The sequence below is a fragment of the Miniopterus natalensis genome, chromosome 9, assembly GCF_054644295.1.
Source record: "Miniopterus natalensis isolate mMinNat1 chromosome 9, mMinNat1.hap1, whole genome shotgun sequence".
Classification (NCBI taxonomy): Eukaryota; Metazoa; Chordata; class Mammalia; order Chiroptera; family Miniopteridae; genus Miniopterus; species Miniopterus natalensis.
The window spans coordinates 46,868,308-46,886,341 of record NC_142089.1 but is presented as its reverse complement, the minus strand read 5'-3'; the positions used below and the strand labels follow the sequence as shown (position 1 = coordinate 46,886,341).

At 42.2% G+C, this 18,034-nt stretch overlaps 1 protein-coding gene across 2 annotated transcripts in view; it reads right to left on the bottom strand.

The window, feature by feature from the left end:
* ST6GALNAC3 (ST6 N-acetylgalactosaminide alpha-2,6-sialyltransferase 3) overlaps nucleotides 1-18,034 on the bottom strand; it is a 458,212-nt gene that overhangs the window by 439,549 nt on the left and 629 nt on the right. The window lies entirely within an intron of this gene.

Sequence of the window (18,034 nt, the reverse complement as noted above, 5' to 3'; positions counted from 1 at the left end):
CAGGTTCACGAACTGAGTATTTTCAGGCAAAAATTAAAGTCGAATCTTTATCCCGCTTCCCTGAAAACAGAAAACTAACTGCCAGTCAAAAGAAATGAACACCTGCTTCTACCTCATTTCAAGAGAAAATTACTTCTTTCCACCTCCCCCATCACTTGATTCCCTTCTGCATGAGTCCGCGGCGGTGACGGCCCCTTGGTCACAGGTAAATGTCGCCTAGGTAACCAAATCGGCCACCAGCAGCTCCAGCTCCTCCAGTCTCCGGAGGAGTTCACCAGGCCGAGCTGGCACCATCCCCGCAGGAAGAGATGAAAAGTCAGAAAATTCAACTAATGCCCCTCGCTGTTCGTGTTTTGATTCATCCGTCGGAGTGTTCGAAGGGAACGTGCGCGGGCCTACAGCAAAGGCTTCGCCGCGTTTACAAGACATTCAACTTCACCGGGCTCTGAGGGGAGAAAAGGGTTAGAGATGGGGCGGCAGGGTGAAGGCGAGGGGGCGGCTGGGAGGAGAGGAAGGAAACGGTACAAACACCTCTGATGCTCTTGGTCTCGCTCCTCTAAAACTCAACACGGGAATACGAACTCCTTTTTTTTGCCCCAGGAATAAAAACAATAACAGTTATCATTTATTGAACAGCTTCTATGTGCCAAGCACGTTGCATCAAATATCTCAGTAAATCTTCTTCACGGTAGCCCTTACAAGGAAGCTGCTTTGTCTTCATTTTCCAGGAGGAAACTGATGCTCAGAGAGGTAAGTGATGTGTCCAAGATGACACCTCATGAGAAGGCTGCCTGGAGAAAGCTATTATCCTTCCCACTCTCCCTGCCTCTCATTCTGGCCATGAATTACCCAACCTTCCTAAAAAGCAACTCATTAACCACAGTGCCTAGACCTCTCCAACTTTAAATGATATAGAAAGTTGGCACGAATGACCAAAAAAAAAGTAAAGTAATGAATAAAATTTCTTACACCAGAGACAATTTAAACAATAAACACTATTTACACAAAGTATGTAGTCTTACTTCGTACTGTTCCTGACAAAAAGGAGTGGAGGAGACATGAATATTCAGCCTCGTTTAGAAACAGGCAAAGGTTCAAAAATGGTTTGCTACCCGCCCCCAGATCCCAGTGCTCTAAATGATAGAATGAGGACCTCGCCTGATTCCAGAGTCCCCCTTGGTCTCACGTAGTGATCGATGATGCTTGCGTGTGCATATCATGTCACTCCTACAGGTGACCAGAGACTATATGGATATTTATAACTCACGGAGAAGCCCTCAGTAAATGTTAGCTAATATCATCATTGCCCTTAATTCCTTGGGCTATGAATCTGCGCTCTTAAGTTAGCACACAAAGTTCATCAGTATTTGGTCACCACCTGCCTCTCCCATATCACCTCCAACCCTTCAGCCAGGGCCAAGTACTTGCAGTTAACCCTGCCCTGGTCCCTCGGCTCCATGCTTTGGTTCTCATTGTTTCCTCTGTCTACGACTCTTTCTTGTCTAAGACACTCTAGATTCTCTACCTGGATAATTCCCCTAAGCATCCTAGACTTCTTTTTTTCTTTTTTTTAATGTCTTCATCAATTTCAGACAGAGGAAGGGAGAGGGAGAGAGAGATAGAAACACCAATGATGCGAGAGTCTTTGATCGGTTGCCTACTGCACGTCCCCTCCTGGGGATCGAGCCACAACCCAGACATATGCCCTGACTGGGAATTGAACCGCGATCTCCTGGATGCTAGGTCAGCGCTCAACTGCTGGGCCATGTCAGCTGGGCCCTACACTCCTCTTAACATCACTGCTTTCCTGGGGCTTCCGGGGCCAACGCCTGCCTCTGTTGGAGCTCGGGTGCCCTGTGATGACTACACGTATGTCCTTACTCCCTCCAGCTCTGAGCTCTGGGGTCTTGCTGACCTCTGCCTCTTCACAGAAAATTCTCCAGAAATGCTGAGACAGACCTCAGGCAGTCTTAAGTTCTAGCCCGAGAGAGACCACAAGGGACAATCTTTTGCCAATGTGATAGAAATCCTCTCCTATCTTTCTACATTCCCCTTTATAGCAATCCAGGAAAGGCTAAAAAGCAGATTCTCATAAAACAGTCCATGAAACTGTGTGTGATAATTAAATGTCACCAGTCCACAGAGCACCACAGGCAGATAAGCAGGGCCGAGGTACTGCCTTCCTTTCATATGCACTGGAGCTTCCTTTCTCTTTTTTCCCCCAGTCGAGTCATACAGAACAAAGATGCTACAGTGTTTCCACTTTATCTTCATTTATTTTTAGGCTATGACTTCTCACTATGGTAAGGATGTGCGATTCTTGCCATATCTTCAAGTCTCCCCTACCGCTCCCCTACAAAACCTAATGGGAAATTGTACATATCAGACACTCGGCCCAGCAAGCAATGCTAAATCCCAAGGAATTCAACAAGATGAGCCGAACCACCTGTCTCTAAAGACACGCCCCAAAAAAAGAAGGTGGAGGGACCTTGCCTTAAGAATATGGGGTAGGGGAAGCCCAAGAACGTAAATGAAAGAGTAGAAGCTTAAGGCCAGGCAGTCCAGGTTGGAATCCCGAGTCTGCCGCACATCACTGAGTGACCCTGGACAACTCACCTGACCAGGACCAACCATGTAATTTGCAGGACCCCATGTAAAACAAAAACACAGGGTCCTTTGTTCAAAATTACAAAGAATTTTTAGACAGTAACTGCAGAACTTTAAATCAAGTGTGGGCCCTTCTAAGCATGGTGTCTGTGATCACACATGTCCATGCCATGAATCCAGCCCTTCATCTGGCCTCTATGCGTCTCAGTGTCCTCCTCGTAAAAGGGACATGAGAACAGCACCCACCTTGCAGGGTTGTGGTGAGGATCAGATTAGAAAATCCCATAAAAATGCTTATAAGGATGCCTTACACACAATAAAAAATGTTAGCTTTTGTTCCATTATTATTTTTTGAAAGTCAAATTATGAAACAAAATAACTAAGGCATTAATATTCAATTATAGAATAATTCTTTACCAAGGGATTAGCAACAAGGTCCTTGAAATAGAAGCTTCCTTACTTAACTTTGATAAGTTTACAGAAGACTGATGTCTGTACTACTTAACAAAAAAATCTATTAGGTAAAATAAAGTATAGTATATATCTAACTAGAGAAATAACCTCAAGACAGAAAGGTGGGCTTCTGTTAATGACCCCAGAGATGTTTTTATTTAAGATCTATAAGAAGGGAGACCTCTTCTCTGTTCCTACCTATCATTCTGAGCTGACTATAGGATAGTGTTATATCCAGGACAGGGCTGGGGATAAGAGCATCGATTTTGGAGTCAGTCAGAACTGAGTCAGACTCCCTCATGCTAGACACACTCTGTGACTTAACTTGTTTAAACCCTTAACTTCTAAGCTCTTAACTTCCATAAGCCGATAATTTCTTCATTAACAATACAAACAGGGGCTTACAAAATAACCTCTTGCTTCACGCCACCATGTCTTTGTACATGCCATTCTTTTCGCCTGAAGTTTCTTTATTCAGTCATTCGTTTGTTGACTGCCCTGTGCTAGATGCTAGGTACACAGTGATAAACAAAATAATCATGATCCCTGACTTTTCAGTCTTCTCACTAGCAGGTAAACAAGCAAATACATATACATTCATATATTAGGAAAGTGCTATGCACACAATAAACAGGAAAGCATAACAGAAGATATCAGGAAGAGTTATATTTCATTGGCAGAATCAGCAAAGGCCTGCCCAAGGCAATAAATTTTAATTTGGGACATGAAAGGTGGGAAGAAATAGCCTCAAAAAGAACCTGAGAGCAAGGTTTGACAGGCAGGGAAACAAACAGCCCTGCATCTCTAAGCAGGAATGAACACGACATGGTCCAAGAACTGGATAGAATGCAAATGAGCAGGGACGAGATATAGAAGGTGATCTCTCAAGAGTAAGCGGGAGCAAGATCATGAGCACTGTGAGCTACAGAAAGGAGTTGAGAGTTTGTCCCAAGTGAAATGGAAAGCCACCAGCCACCCACAGGTTTAGAAAGGGAACTGCCATAATCTGATTTATTTCTTTAAAGATCCCTCTGGCTGCCCTGGGGAGTTATCCAAGGGGACTGGCAATGATGAGGAGAGCTGTCGAGAGGGAAAACTGCCTGGCATTCCCCACCCAGACAGAATACAAATGCCATCTCCACAAGGAAATTAATTTTACCAGGTCGGAACACCCAAGTGGGTCTTTCTCAGTGGAATCTGATCCCAAAGTCTTCAAAGGCATAAAAAAATAATAAAATAAAAAGTACTTTGAGGATTTTTTTAAATTCAGTTTATCTCAAGTCAAAAAAAAATCAAGCAATCTTTTTCTGTTTCCACAAGCTCCTTGAAGTGGATTGATTTCATATTGGAATGGATTTCAATAGTCCTAAGTGATTTGCTGCACTAAGAAGTAAACCACCAAAATGAAAAGAAAAAAAAAAGGGTTTGTGGCCATGTACACATCTGTTACACACAAAGACATCCAAGCCAAACTGCCTGGGTTCGAATCTCACCACTGCTAAAAATAGTTTGGTGACTTTAACACTCTATGCCTCAGTTTCCTTATCTAGAAAATAGCGATTAAGTGAGTTAATAAATGTCAAATGCTGAAAACAGTGCCTAGGCCTTATTGCATATAGTAAATGTCAGCTACTAACAACAGTATTTATAAAAATAATATGGTCACAGAAACTTTCTGCTCACTAACTACGGGACCTTAGGCAAAGAACTTGAGTTCTCCCTAAGCCTCAGAGTCCCCTCACAGGTGAAACACAGTAGTAGTAGCATTTTTCTAATAGAAATGTTGAATATTAAAGGAAATCATGTGTATGTCTTAAAGACAGTACTTACCATAAAGTTAGTGCCCAGAAAAGGTTTACTAATATTATTTTATCATAAAAGTTATTATTATGGGCAAGTTACAAATAGGTTTGGCCATGTATGACTATAGGAATATATTCTATTACATGTATTTTACCTTGGCTAAACTTGTGCTTTCAAATCCTATCCCCTCCTTTAATAGCTGTACAAGCTTAGGGGGGTCATGTATAGAAGCCTAAATCTCTTCACCTATATGGGAAATGTAATATAGTACCTACCTTATGAGCATGTAAGGATTAAAGGATAATACAAAAATATAAAGCCCCAATGCAATATTTTTAAGCACTCGGTAAACATAAGCTATCGTTACAATTAATGTTATTATTCAAATGACTCTAATTTCCTTTAAAAAGGAATTAAATCTTCATTTCATTCCCTTCATTCCCTCTCCCCTCCTCTTGCCTATAATACCTGGGTTCTCTCTAAGTGCTTGATAGTAAACTCCCCCTTCACAAGTCTCTATTTGCTGAAGATAAGAGAGCCAAAGGTGAAACACAGACCCCTTTAACCCATACAAATCTAGAAGAACATATAGTGGATTTCAGTTGTTCTAATGCAAAAGCTTAGAATGATATATGGTTTGGCTGTCATTTCTCAAATTAGGTTTCAGCAGCCAAGGTCAACGCTGGGTGAGAGGAAAACAGACTTTACCTTACTGACAAGGTAGAAGCCACACTCAGAAATCTTGGCTCGGCTCAAGCGTTCAACCAGGATGCCAGGGTTAAACATCATGTTGGAATTAAACAAACATTAAACCAGCCAAGGAACAAATGATTAAGTGATACAAACCAGGCAGGAGAGAGAGATTCTCTTACACCCAACTGAAAGAAGGAGACAAACAATAAATAAGGCAGCAGGCATAAGGGGGTAAGGGTTCAGATACTTGCTGCTCCAGGGGACTGAATTTTTTCCTAGAAATGGGGAGAAAGGAAGGAAGGAAGACAAGGTCAAGAAGGTCAGCAATAAAAGAGAAAACACAGGTAGTACAGTCAGCCTCCAGGCCCTGGTGGTGAAGGTGTGTGGGTGGCATCGATGGGCTTTCCACAAACTTCACACCAGGAATTTTATACCAGGCATAGGAAGGAATCGCATTCCTATGAATTCCAAATGAAATGGCTTCTATCCTGGGACTCTGCAAGAGGGCTTTCTCTACTTGGAGATAGAGTTTTCTAAGGTTTCCCTTCTAAAGGGCTGAGACTGTGGTTCTTTAGACAGTCTAGCTAATGAACCCTATGACACCTGTACTGGGGAGAGGCCCAGAGGGCAGAGATGAATGGGGGCGCATCAGAAAAATGGGCTGAACAATAAAGGCATAGAAGTAGAGAGCCACGAGAAAGCAAAGGGGAAAACTTCAGAGATTTATTTTCTTCTTTATGCCAGTGGCTTCCAATCCTTTTTGTTACTTATTAAAATCCCAAACAAGGCTATGAATCATCAACATGAAGAAGAAAAAAAGCTATCCTCTTTCACCAATCTTCACTTTCTCCATTCCTAACCCTTAAGTGATGACTTTTTAAATATCTGACTGAAAAAGCCAGTAATTAAGATAGTAAACTTTAGCACTGACAAGTTAACTTTTGTGACCAAAGCCAGTACCATATGACTACAGAAGCTGTTTCCTGCACCCTGCACCCCGAGGCTTCCTTGTTAGCCAGCAGAGAAACGGGGGACAATGGAACAAGAAAGGGTTTGACATACAGTCAGTAGGAACCAAATTCCTGGTTTATAAGCCATCATAAACTGATTTTGAAACTAACTGGAAAGAAATGAGTTTCCAGAAATTCATAAGGGATGCCGCTGATGAGGGTTCCTTCCAGTCCCAGACCCTCCTGCAGGGCACCGAGGCACGTGCCTTTCATCGTCCCCGGTGCCCAGACACAGGACATCAGAAAGCTTGGGGTTTCATGAAAAACAACAGAGGCAGAAATCAAATGATTGCAACGCTTAAAGAGCCGATTAGAACACACTTGACTTAAATTCCTAAGTTGACTTAAATGTTTAGTCGCTTCTGTTGGGGAGTGCGTGGGTGCGAAGCATTCCATAACCCAGCAGCTTTTCATCGAGCAGGACGAAGTATGGCAGGCTACTCAGAGTGGTCCACAGGTGGGCAGCACCAGCATCGCCTGGGAACCTGTTAAAATGCAGCTTGGGTCCCCCCTCAGACCAAGAGAATTAGGAACTGTGGGGCTTAGCAATCTGATGTAACAAGCCCGTGGGAGGGGAGGGGGCGCAGGGGGATCATCCTGGTGCAGTTCAAGCTGAACAGCACTGTGGTCAGCCTATCTGTTAGAAGCTACAGACTTAAGGACTAGGCTTTGAAGTCTGAATTCCAGCCCCACTCTGTGGTTTGGGGGAGTTATTTATCCTTTCTAAGCTTCAGCCTCTTCTTCCACATAGGGTGCTTGGCTCCACGCTCAGTAAATATCCTTTACATTCGGGATGTGGGGTCCCAGGGCTAGTGCTGGCCCCCCGTGGGAGAACGGGCACTGCCCCTGCCCCTGGCTCTTCCAGCCTACTGAAAGAACTTAAGGGCTGAGCACAGGGGTCAGCTCACCTCATTTGTAATGAGATAGATATTTAGAAGGGATTAAGAAAAAAACAACAACTCATGGACACAGACAACAGTGTGGTGATTACCAGAGTAAAAAGGGGTGGGGGAGGTAGAAGAGGGTATAGGGGCATAAATGGTGATGGGAGGAGGTTTAACTCGGGGTGGTGAACACACAATACAATATACAGATGATGTATTATAGAATTGTACACCTGAAACCTATATAATTTTATTAACCAATGTCACCCCAATAAATTCAATAACCATAAAAAATAGAAAACAAAAAACATTTAAGGCTTTGTGGGCCATACAGTCCACACGTGCACTTCTGAAGTCTGCCCCTGCGGCAGGGAAGCAGACACAAACAATAGGAAATGAGAAAGTATGCTGTGTTCCAATAAAACCTTATTTGTGGACACTGATATTTGAATTTCTTACATTTTTACACATAATGACATCTTATTCTTCTTTTGATTTTTTTCCAACCATTTAAAAACGTAAAACCCATTCTTAATCAAAGGCCATGAGTAAACAGGCAGCAGGGAGGGGTATGTGGCCCGAGGGCTGTGGTCTGGGGAGCCCCGCAATGCTCTTGCATCAGCAAAGTTGCTAAGTATATGAACCAGGGTTTCCTCATCTGGCCGGTGAAAGTAGCAATGCCCATCCTGAAATTTTGTGAGTTAATAAGTATCTGTAAAATATTAGGCAGACTGTCATTATTGTAATGAAATGTCCATCTCATGAAAAAGTGCTAACGCTCTATGATCCAGAGGCACTAGGTAAAGCAGGGCAGGAATACAGTGCAGACATGCAAGCAAAACAGAGCTGCAGGTTTACAAACCAGTTTGCTCTAAGCACCATTGGACATACATCTGTTTGCTTATCGCTGAATTCATATACACCCAAATAAGCAGTAAAAAATAAGCAAACTGTACAAAGGAATTCCCATCACCTTACTTTCTTGACTTAAAAGAAGAGACATGTGGTTTATTCTGGATGTCTGAATTGCTGCCATATGTGACCGCCCTCCTGCAGCAAAGGACTGACTCAAATAAAAGTGTATAAAGTCTGTCTCTGACCTCAAAGCCTCCAGGAGCTCACACTACCACACTGAGACCAAAGCAGCACACCCTGGGGAGAGTTCACAGCTGCTCAACATCTGGGGGGCCAACTGGGCTCAGGATATGGAAAAACCTTGGACTTCATTTTCAGATGAAATTTCAAGGGCTCACCAAAGGCTCCAACGAGTCCCTGGATGCAGCACTCATTAGTTGCTCATCATTTGCTTTCCTTTGGCTGCCAAAAGTCTGACCAACAGAGGTGTCCTCCCCTTCCATTCCCTAACCAGTAGACAATCCTTTCCCCCACCCCTTTACATTGCTTTCATTGCCTCCAAGTTTACTGGTCCCTTCTGATGGTAAGAATGAATACCTGATGTCATGCTGTCCAGTTCAGCAGCCACTACCCACGTGTGGCTGTTGAGTACTTGAAACGTGGCCAGTATGACTGAGGAGCCACAGTTTTCATTTCATTTTATTTTACTTACATTTACAAATTGATACTTGATTCCACTCTTGGAATACTTTTAGCATCCTTAGAGCAACTTGGAAATGGGAATCTACTTTTTCGACTGTCACTTTTATAAACTCCAAATACAGAACAAGTAAGCATTTCTGGTGAAAATTTAGCATCCAAATTGAGATATGCTATCCTGACAAAATATATACCAGATTTTGAAGACTTATGAAAAAAGAATATAAATATCTCATTAACCATTTTTATATGAATTACATGTTGAAATGAAAATATTTTTAATATATTGGGTTAAATAAAATATATTATTTAATTAAGTTATGTCTGCTTCTTTTTGCATTCTTTTTTTTATTCCTCACCTGAGGATATTTTTGTCCATTGCTTTTCAGGGAGAGTGGAAGGGAGAGAAAGAGAGAAACATCAATGTGAGAGAGACACATTGATCAGCTATCTCCTGCATGAGTTGGGGCCAGGCACCAAGCCCACAACTGAGGCACGTGCCCTTGGCCAGAATCGAACCAGGGACCCTTTGGTCTATAGGCTGACACTCTAACCACTGAGCCAAACCAGCTAGGGCTTTGCTTTTTTTTTTTTATTGTAGCTCTTAGAAAATGTAAAAATGCGTAAGTGGCCTGCATTCTAGTTCTACTGGACAGCATTGCTCCAGAGCATTAAATAAAGGTATTATTATCATTACTTATATTCATCACAAAGCTGGAATCAGAATCAATCCAGATCTGACCTCTGCAACCCATAGTCCCCTCAATGACCCAGCCCCAGAGACCAGACCTTCTATGTTACCGTTTTCCCTGATTGAAAAGGCAAATCCTGCACAAATAGACTTTTACTTCTTTTTTGTTAGAGACCAGAGCATTGTTGGAGCAAAGAACACCAAGCCATGATACCATGAGTGGTGGCCCTGCTTTCCACAGATGTGTATCCCACTTGTCCCAAGGCGGGAAATGGTTCTGATAGGGGCACTTATAATGTCCAAAGATTGAGCACCTGCATTAATCTGAAATATAATTATATTACTTATAAAATTGTAGAACACATATACTTATGTGAGCAGGGATTTAAGTTTCTTTTTTCCTTAAGTTTCTTTCTCCTAAACCTTTGCACCCATATACTCCCCTTAATCCCAGACAAAGCAATTAGGAGGTGGCGGATGTCTTATCAAGACAACCAATATGCAGGGTCAGGCCGACCCAACAATGAGTCAAGATAGCACCTCATCGACCAAGAACAAAAGAATGATGTCTGTGGACCTCCAGGGCTACAGGTAGCTGCATTCTGTTCCCAGCCTCAGTTTGCCCCGTTTCCCTATGTAACTCTATCCCTCAGGCCACTCCATAAGACAGGTTTTGGATGCTCATATGCTCCCTGTGTTCATGGTTGGCCGGCCTTCTCAATAAACGTCTTCTATGATTCAACCCTGCCTCCATTGAATTGGACACAGTGACAGGCAGCCCGAATCCCACCGGGGTTTCCTGGTAACAGTTCCAGGACAGTCACTTGCTCACTTCAGTCCTAAAATCTAAGATGAGCTCCATGTGCACATTTTAATCCCATATCATGGCTCATTCTCAATGCAGGACATACATTTTACTTCTGGTTCCCTTATGATCATGATCTTCTCAGAGGAAGACGCAAATACAGTTTTCATAACCGACCAAAGGAGTTTTTCCTTTGTGTCTGGTGAATGCACAGCTAATAAATTCACTAGGAAACAAAATAGCCTTTGAAATTAGAGAGAAGTCCCTTCTGGAAAAGGATTTTACATGTAAGAGTTTTCAAATATGAGAAAATACCAAAGATAGGACTGAATGAGTGTAGGTGCATATTTCTATGTATATATTTTATTTACTATGCATATGCAGAGACATAATTTTTTATACACAAACATTAGAATGAGTCAAGTACAAAGGATCTCCCCTTCCCTGGACCCTGAGCAATCTCTTTAGGAGTTAACTTTTCCCAGCTCTCCCAAGTACCAGATGTTGTGAGCTCCCACCCTTCCAGATCACACAGGAAATGAGAGGCAGGCCTGGAGATATGGGCTGTGGGGGCAAAGGGTCCCTCTGAGAATGTTAACTACCCTGACACTGTTGTTTATTGAAGTCTCTGGGTACCCTAGGCCAGGGTCTCTCTGGTTTAGTGACTTTAAATGCATTTAAAATCAGAACCAGAGCCCACTCTCAATCCTTGAACTGAGAAGGAGAGAACAGAGAAAGCACAGATAATCCCTTCACCTTATTTGAGCTGGTTCCTAGAACTACCTTCCTGCTAACAAACCTTGACAGAGCTGCTAACAAGGAGAGGAATGAACCAATTTGGGGGTCAGCTCCTCTCCTTCCCCAGCTCCGGTGGAGGTGATAATTGGCAGTAAAATGCATACAAGGTATACATCAGAATGGCCAGGAACAGACAGGATCTGGATAATCCATAAACTGAACAATGAGCCTTTTAATAACCAGGAGCTAACTGCCGCTTTCCATAATGGGATCCAGGTAGCACTTGTAAATATACTCTCTCCAATTAGAAATAAGCCATCCTCCACTCTTCCCTGAAGCCAAGAAGCAGAAGACTCCCAGCTCTAAGGCACAAGTATGTGTTAAATTCTCACAAACAGATAGACATCTTCCTCCTGAGGAGGAGATTTCGTAACTCACCCTGTCATCTCCTGGAAAGGTTACAGGATCCCTCTGCTTCCCTCAAATCTAAGCCCTTCTTTCTCCCACCAGCCCCCAAGATTGTTTCCTAATTGTTAATAATACTAATAATAGTTGTGTCCTGCATACAGTGTATCCTGCTTTACAAAATGCATTAACGAGCATTATCTCTTTTGGATTCCAACCACAACGCAGGGGGATTCAGGTTGGGGAGGCTGAAGTTTACTCAACTTGTGGGTCTCTTGAAGAAAATGAATATAAAATTATAAATACAGAAATGCCAGGGCCTCTTCCCAGAGCCTTGAAGAAGCCCTAAAAGTATCCAAGCCTATACCACTCTTGTCCTTCACTCCCCAAAGAGACATGTGAGTTTTTCAGGCAAGGAGAGGGGGCAAGTGAGGAGAATCATGTGACTTACCCAGGGTCAAAGGGCTACTCAGTGTTAGAGGCAAAATTAGAACCTTCTTATCTCCCCAGTCTTTGTGGCTCCTCTATTTCCTTCAGTTCCTCTGTCACAAAGGAAACTCTGAGAAAGCTACAAATAAAAACAACATATATACACAACCCAAGGACATGGACAATGGTGGGGAGAGGGGCTGGGGAGGGGGAAGGAACGGGGTGGAACGGGTCATTGGGGAGAAAAAGGGACATCTGTAATATTTTAAAAATTAAATTAAAAAAACAAAACAACAAAAAAAAACACCACAGCTAAAAGTGATCCCCACCAGGCTGACGTTAGGAAGCTGTCTAGACTTAGTATTGCCTGGGTAGAAGATACACTTAAAGCCCCCACAATCACTTCATTGGTGCTGAAGATAAAAAACATGGTCCATAACCACAGAGCTGGGGTAAACCTCGCCTTCACCACTTGCTGACCATGGGAACAGAGACAAGGTACGCACTTTCTCTGAACCTTAGTATCTTGATCTGTAATAAAAGTTTACATGAGATGATGCATGTAAAGCACTTGGCATAGGGCCCAGACTGAACACTCAAGGTGTTCAACAAATAGTAACCATTACGGCGGCTGTTATCAATTCATCCAAAGCATTGCTTCTCCACGAGCAACCCATTCCCCAAAGTGCACTCGTGGACGTTGCAAAAGACCGAAAATTAGGGCAGCTACTGGGACTTCAGCATTTCTTGGGCAGCAGGAAGGAATGTCACAGGAGACTTATTAGCCAAAGTGCCTTGTCTGTTCTACTTGCTGGGGATACTTTAGAGTTTCTGGTTCATAACCTGTGTACCTGTGAAGTCTCTGTGGCTTTCCAGTCTCAGTGAAGCCATAATACTTTCAAACGCTTTGAGACCTCATAGTTTGAGAACAACAAACCACGGTTGTGGGTGTCGGTTTTTTGTTTTGTTTTCTGCTTTTGTTTTTTTGTTTCTATCCACTTGGGGAACCAAAATGAACACAACAGAAAGGTATGCCACTCCTATACTTTCTTTCTTCCTTCCTTCCAGTCCAGTTCTCTCTTTCCCTCCCCTCTAGACTTCAAGCTGGCTCCAGATTTCATTTGAGAAGCAGTTAACAGATCTACAAGAAACAAACTGAGAAGGATCTTAAGGAGCGAATTAATTCATACACTCTAATGGACTTGCTACATGTTAGAGTGAAAATTCATGCTATATTCATGAAAAATCCAGCTTTTACAAAGGAGGACAGGTTAGGCCCATGTCCATAACTGGCACAGCAAAAAAATTTTAATAATACCACGTATAGACTCAACAAACATTTAGGGAACAATTTACTGAGAGCCAGGCTAGTTCTTATTGATAACAAGCTGAGTAAGACAAAACCTTTTTCTGCCTCAAGACTCAACTGGGTAACCACCAGCACCTCCACCGATACACTATTTGCCTTTCCACTGAGTTTGTTATCTTACTTAGGGCAAGAACAATATTCATTTACTGACAGCAAACACTAGCTGATCACTGACCTACTGCAGGCTCCTGCCCTTTATGAGTTATAGTCAAACAAAAGAACTGGCATATAACCAGCTAGTTGACAGTACAGGGTAATATCTGCTGCTATGGAGATAAGAGCTAGGGCCATGGTAGCTCAGAGGGAGCCTGTGAAGCAGGGGAAAGCCTGAAAGCAGATGTGACACTGAAGTAAGAGTTGAAAGATGAGTAGAATTTCTGTCAGTGGAGGAAAGTGACAGAAAGGGAATTTTCTGCAGAGAAAACTGCATGTACAATAACAACTCATAGCTAAATATTACCAAGGACAATTTATATGCCTGGTTCTGTTCTACAGAAATTAGCTCTTTTATCTCTCATAACCTTAAGAAGTAGGCACTATTTGTGCTCCCATTTCACAGATGTGGAAACTGAGGCTTAGAGATCTCACTACTGGAACAGTGCGGTCTAACATCAGAGCCCAGGCTCTCAATCCCTACACTATGCTACAAAGGCACAGAGCCATGAAAGGAGGTGCTACATGTACAGACTTGGGATAAGTTTAGATAAGTGTCTGGACCATGGGTAAGTAGTAGGTGGTGGGGCCAGTTATTGGACGGGGCCAGATTCTGAAGGAACTTGAATGCCAAGCTAAATAGTTGGGTCTACCCCACAGTAGTTGGGGAGCCAAGACAAGCATTTAAGCCTACGAATGGTTTGATTAGCACTGCACTGTAGTACAATACTCTGAGACCGATGTGGAAAATGGGCAAGACTGCGAAGAGCCTGAAAGAAAGGAGGCTATTTCAAAAGACCAAATATTAGGCTCTAGACGAGACGGAGGGAGTAATGATAGAGAGTAATGGGCACATTTGAGAGATTTTTCCTGAGATAGAATTGATGCAATGTGATGAAGGATTAGGTCCGGGTCAGGGGAAGGATGAATAAATGAGAAGACACTAAGTTCATAACTTGATATGAACATTCATCCAATTTTCCATCAGTCAAGATAAATGTTATACAAGGACTGGTGCCTGGTAGAGAAGATAACAGTAACTTAGTCATGCACCTATTGTGTTATTGTCTAACTGCTTCATGTTCATAAGTCTCATCAACCTGGCAAAGCCGGCATCTTCTCCAAGGCAGAAATGACTCATAAGTGTCTTATGTCCATATGTCCACTCAGTGTCCACTTCAGTGTTGAATAGAAATAAGAACTAAATGCAACTCACCAAATATTTGCTAAACACAGAAGGTTTACAAGATACTAAAAAAAAAAAACAAAAAAAAAACCCTGCTGATCAAAGGTAGAAATCATAGAAGAAAATATGAATGGGTTTTAGTATATAAAATTTTAAATTATCTCTAATTTGCAAAAGAAGAAAAACAATTGGCTAATATAAAGTTAAAAGTTTTATTTCACTAGTAATCAAATAAATACAAATTAAATATTTCTCTTCTCCATCAAATTTCAAAGACTTTTAAAACACCCCGTGGAAAGAGAATGGTCCTTGACTTGATTGTTTGCAGTGGCAGTTACCCAGGAGAGCTGCCTACCCAGGAGGTAGAGCTGGCGAGAAATGAACCTACTAAGGCTCTTTACTGCAGCATAACTAGTCTGTCCTTACTAACATGCAGATATTCTCCTCTAACACGTAAAAAAACTCATTCAGAAATGCGTGACCATACCCAGACAGTGAAATCAAGAAGCGTACTTTTGGTTATACAATTAGTAAGTGGTGGAGCTATAATTAAAATCCACATATTTCTGACCTCAAAGTAGTGCCATGTGGAGTACAAATTCCACAGTTAAATGATTATTGAGGCAATCATTCTGTTATGAGAGCAGCTCTCTGCACGGGCAGAATAGGTCCTTGCCACCCACAGTGCCCTGAGGGAATAAGTCTGGATGCCCCCAAAGACCGCTCCTAGCTACTACGGCAAGGGCTTCTCCTCTCAGCTAGTCAGAGATTCCCACTGTTAGGGTCACTATTGTGTAGGCAATAACGCAACTCTAATCAGCCTTTCCATACCTCAGTTTTCTCATATGTAAAAATGGATAATAAAATCTACCTAAAAAATCTGTTGAGAAGAAGATTCGTTTTTGTCCATGGAATAAAAATGGCACTGCCTCAGAAGTTATCTAAAATGCAAGCTCCAACCCAGCCAGTGTGGCTCAGCAGTCCCTTATTTTACCCTCACAAAACCTTGTCAGGCAGTTATGATAATTATCTGCATTTTCCAACTTGAGCAAATTGAGTTTCCAAGTTGCAGTGACAGTAAAAGCATACACAGGAGAACAAGCTTACACTGAGTCCAAGTCTCCAGACTTTCTACTCCAGCAAACATGGCCTTTCAAACACAATGAGGGGAGAAGGCCCACCACAGACCACCTAGACCAGCGATTTTCAACAGGTGTGCCACAAGAAGCTTTAAAACATGCAATACCTGACTATTTAGTCAGGGGCACTGACTTCTTTTCCCTCAGACTGTCAAATAAAAAAATGACAACAGCCAACACAACAATAGCTATCTGGTGTGAAACAATCAAAATCATACCTTTTTTTTTTTTTGTCAGATTGGAAAAAAAAATGTTTTGGTGTGCCACAGAATTTTAGTAATTAGTTTATGTGACCCATGAGATGAGAAAGGTTGAAAATCACTGATCTAGACCATCACTGCACAGAGGTACTTTGTTTCTCAATGGTGGGTAAGAACTCCGAATGGTATTAGGGCATCTTAGAAAGTCAGCACCTGGGAAAATACAGGGAACAGAATTAAAGTATAAGGAATGTTGGCAGATTTGAGTCTAACTCCAGGCTCACTCTGTCCTTAACCCTACTGCCTTAGGCAAATCTCTCAAAATTCGGGAGCCTTGACTTCCTTATCTGTAAAGTGGGGTTTTAAACAATGGTACTCATCTTGCATGGTTTGATATAAGAATAAAAGAGTTATATGAGATGGGCTGAAGATAAAGATTCATTAAACTGTGGTTATTATTATGTTAGAAAAAATTGGCACATATTAAATATCTATGCCACCCAGCCAGTGTGGCTCAGTTGGTTGAGCGTGGCCCCATGCACTAAGAGGTTGCCGGTTCAATTCCCAGTCAGGGTGCATGCCCGAGTTACAGGCTCAGTCTCCAGTAGGGGTGTGCAACAGGCAGCCAATCAATGTTTCTCTCTCATACGGCTATTTCTGTCTCTCCCTCTCCCTTCCTCTCTCTCTAAAAAATCAATTAAAAAAAAATATTTTTTTTAAAATGCCTGTGCCATGAAGTATTTTTCATACCCTATTTTATTTCATCCCCACAGCAACACTGTGGAGTCGATGCTATTACTTTGATCTTATATTGAGGAAACTGAAACCCAAAGATATTTAAGCAACTTACCCAAGGTCACCCAGGTAGCAATTGGTAAAGCCTGCATTCAGACCAAGGTCTTTCTGAGTCCAAAGCCTTTGTTCTTTGCAGGTTACCTGTATGTATCCCAGATTAGTTTTAGTGGAGGAAAAATAAGGAGGACTCAGATATGCCCAAATTCTGACGACAGTGTGAGGTGTCAGAAAGGTCAGATCAGATTCATGTGTAACTTGGATGTGTACTAAAACTGTTTGAAACATGTACAAGATAAGGGAGGGGAGAAACCAAAATGAAAGAAGGCAGCCAACAATAAATGGCATGCTCCTCAATTTCCCTTTCAGCTAATTAATACAAGAAACACTAGAGGTGCTTCATATAAAAGGTAAAAATCCCACATTGTGATACTGATGTGTTATTTCCTCTTGATCTAGTGACTATTTGTTGTGTACCAGAAAATGTCCCAAAACCAAACAGGAAGCTCAGAAAAATCACAGGAAATACCTGATCTCCTTTACTTTTAAGAAATGGAAACAAACTCTACTAGGTTAGTCTCTTATTTGCATCATTTCCAACGCATGTTGGAAGAGGTTTCAAATCATCCTACAGAAAAACAAAGACCATTTCACAATAATGCAAAAAAAAAAAAAAAATTGCTTTCTGGTGTTTTCCTCTGTCACACAGAGGTCCCCCAAGCTTGGAGCAGATGGGTCTTTGCATTTTCCACTCAAGGCCCATGAAACCTTCGTGCTGTGGATGTTTTTGATTCGTGCACTCAGGAGTCTGATTAGGCATGGGTAGAAGCAAAGTGCAGGAACAAACAAACAAACCCTCCTCCTGCGGGATGAAAAGTTCTCAAGTGAGGCGCTCTCACCAAACCCTCCCACCTGATGCCGCAAGGCTGTGAACCCAGAAAGATGCTCAGTCCAGGCTAAGAACCCAGACTTCGAGAAAGAAAACTCAACAAAGGGGTGGCAGAGCAGAGGACTCTGACAGGGAGTAAAATCATTTTGTTTGCTCAAATCTATGAGCAAAGGGAGGGTCCGAAATTCTCTACTAATAGATACATCTACCTGTGAACTTTTCCCAAGTAGAGCT